The following is a 3,345-nucleotide window of genomic DNA, read 5'->3' as shown; positions in this document are numbered from 1 at the left end:
AGAAGAGCTCTCAGGCAAAATTTAAAGTTGTCCACATTCACCGTTTGGCCAGATATAACGATGATCCAGGAGTTACCTAATCGGGGCGATCAGTGTTTAGAAGGGGGGCAGTGTAACGGAAATGGCCTGAGGTACTCACGTTTGGAATGGGGGGATCGAAATTCATGGTATTCCAGTAAATAGGAGCTCCATTTACTGTCAAATATGACACTGACAAGCGGGAAATTTTACACCTGGGCTGGAGATTTCGAGAACCTTCTGGGTTACCTGGAGTAAACTATATAAGCGGATACGAAAACCATGGGGAGTCAGTGAAGTGACAGGAGCGACCGGATGCAGAAGAGGTTAACCTCCGCGAGTCTGAAGAGCGTGTTTTCCGTGTGTTATTGTTATTGTTTGTGAAGTTGACGGTAACTTTGAAGTTAGTTTGTTCCTGTTCCGTAGTTAAAGTTGTACCGAGTGGAATAAAAGTTGTAAGCTGAAGAAAGAGTTTGATACTCGGCCATCCACGGTCAATATGTAATTTATGCATCCCGGCATATTGACTTTTTGTCATTGAAAGTTGAAAATTTTAAATTATAATTTTGATATACGGGGTATATCTTAATGTCGGCGGTGTTACGTAGATGTCTTTGAAATAAAAAAAAATGTTTTTTGCTCAACCTGCTATCATGTGGAACTTTCACCAATTTTGCATTGTTTCATTTGCCACCCAATAGAAAATTTATCTGAAGCACTATTTTTTTATAAAACACGCACTAATCAAAACATGGAGCTAAATAACGCTTCCAACAGGAATGAAATCGCTCCCAGCAATCAGTTTGTCCAGTTTTAAAATTGGATCCAAAATTGTCAGTTTGACGGTGATTTCGTTGAGCAGTTTAGTAATAAAATAATTAAACTTACCTAACCTTTACGTTGTTCCCGAAAATAGCACTTTTTCACAAACAAACAAAATCTAGGGGTTAATAAATAAATGTGGAATTTACCGAAAAACTTTTCTTAGCACTTAACAAAAAGCATCGATATTCGTCAGTACAACAATACTGTAGTTATGAACCGTATGGTTCTTAGCTCTTAAACACTTTGAGTCTCCGAACAATGGCGGGCATTTAGTATTTTATTGGCCCTTCAGATTTTTTACACGGACACTTTAGTTCCACAAACCATTTGGAACTCATAAATTCATGATATATTATCATAATATAAAAAAAAAACATTTTTAGCCAGTTTTGAGTCAGTTGTTAATTGATTGTCTATTGTACTCTTTATTATTATTGTAGATATTGTAGTAGGCATTTAGAACCCGCACGGTTGCTAATACTTGCAGTTCTAAATAAATTATTGTCTTTTGAACAATTTCTGAAAGCAAGTTATTTAACTCTATAAAGCAAGATGCCACACATCAATAAATAAATTTTGGTACAGTAATAATAAGTAAGACAATTATCAATTTTAATAACCGTATTTTTGCAAATATGCAATTTTGAAATAAGTTACAATTATCATGTTACATTTCATATTATAAATGTAAATGTAAAATATAATTGAGGTTTTCCATGCGGTAACGTGCAACGCTGTTTTTAGTGATTAAAATCGACCGACGTTGAAAATCAAACGCAGCTTTCGGTATCCATCCGTATCGGTGCGGGTTCGGGTATTGATTACCAGTTACTTTAGATAGTCTGAACGAGTACTCGGTAGGAATAGGCATTCGGTACTTGTATTGATTACCAATTAGTTTAGTTACTCTGAACGAGTACTCGGTCTGAATGAGTACTATCATAGATATAGGAATTCGGTACTGGTATTGATTACCAGTTAGTCTGACCGAGTACGAGTAGTAGAGTGAAGAAAACGTGGCCGGCTTTGGAGTCGAAGGTTAGGATCGGTGACTTGATTTTTCGAGAACGATTATTGATTACTTGAATACTCGTTTGGTAGCTTGGTTCGGTAATCGTTACTTCGGATACTGATGAGTAAAGAGTACTCGAATATCGATTAGTTACTTTGTTCCCACCACTACCTTCGAGGCTGGCCAGAACGTGCAAGCTAGAAATTACACTAATCCAGCTACCAAGTGGGATTTCAGCACTATCGTGGAAAGGACAGGAAACTTACCTTACGATGTCTATTCAGGGACGTACGCAAAAGAGACATGTCGACCAGCTCTTACATTTTGCTGGGGAAATTCCAAATGCCCAACGTCCGATCGATGTGGAGAAGGATTTACAAAAAGAAGAGATTCCAGATCCAGAAGTCGAAGATATCCAAGAGATTCCACAACAGCTTACATCTGAGAATCCTACGACCGAAGTTCCAGAGGTACGCCACCGTACGATAGAAGTTCGAGAGCCACGCCGCTCCCGGAGGAATAGGAAATCTCCTCAGCGAATCAACCTCTAGATCACGAGGAGGATAGTGTTGAGTCCGTACTATACGGGCGGCATCGCCAATCAGAGCCACCAGCAGTGCCAGACGACCGTCGGTTAACGGTTCTCATCGAACATTTTTAACTCATTGAATTATCATTCAAGTTGTACTATAATTAGAGAATAAAAGGTTGAATCAAGTGGGCGAGATCAATCCAAGGGGGACTAGCAAATACGTAACACGTATAGAGGTTCAAATTGAACTATGTGGTTTTTAATTGATTTGATATCGTAAAGATCTGTATTGTTATCGTTTGACTTTAGATTAACATAGAACATTGGAAGTGGTATTTTGGTTATTCGGTGTTTAATGTGCTACACGTTGGTTATAACATGACCTGCTTCTAGTAGCGATTGTTTTATGACTTCAGTGGATGAAGAGGGATGGGTTCCTCTAAGAACAACTCTAAAACTTCTCTCTTGTTTGAATTTGCAGGAATGATGTTCTGTTTTTCTGTTATCAAGAACCTTTACACAGATTGAAAGTTTTTGTCACTTGATTTTGCAAGAAGACTGCAATTTTTGATAAAAAAATGTCATCTCTGATAAAATAAAAATTGGCGACGGATATAATTTTATTTCATTGGTTAATGCTTAAATTTAATTAACTTCGGTATTCTAGCCACAAAATTGTAACGTGATTTAACAATCAATAGCCGAAAACTGTAAAAAATATATTTGTTACAAAAATGAGAGGCCAATAAGGACCTGGTTATCATATATTGCATTTTTCTAAATCCTCTGGACTCATTCCTCTCGAAATTAGGTCGGCTGGATTATCAAGAGATCTTACATGATTCCAATTATCAATTTGTGATGTAGAGAAAATTTCTGAGACTCGGTTTGATACAAACGTTTTCAAATTCGATGTTTCTATATGCAACCACGAGAGAACAATTGTTGAATCTGTCCA

The 3,345-nt window shown here is 37.3% G+C and overlaps 1 long non-coding RNA gene across 1 annotated transcript; it reads left to right on the top strand.

Annotated features, from left to right (window-relative positions):
- The first annotated feature begins 444 nt into the window (after positions 1-444).
- Positions 445-2,572, top strand: LOC109544721. The gene is made up of 2 exons (XR_002172603.2): positions 445-1,881; positions 2,140-2,572. It is a non-coding gene; the product is annotated as an uncharacterized LOC109544721 (long non-coding RNA).
- The last annotated feature ends 773 nt before the right edge of the window (positions 2,573-3,345 follow it).

The sequence above is a fragment of the Dendroctonus ponderosae genome, unplaced genomic scaffold (genome assembly GCF_020466585.1).
Source record: "Dendroctonus ponderosae isolate FM_Combo_2020 unplaced genomic scaffold, Dpon_F_20191213v2 Dpon_F_20191213_1, whole genome shotgun sequence".
Taxonomy (NCBI): Eukaryota; Metazoa; Arthropoda; class Insecta; order Coleoptera; family Curculionidae; genus Dendroctonus; species Dendroctonus ponderosae.
Note: the sequence above shows the minus strand (reverse complement) of the source record. Positions and strands in the feature narration are given on the sequence as shown.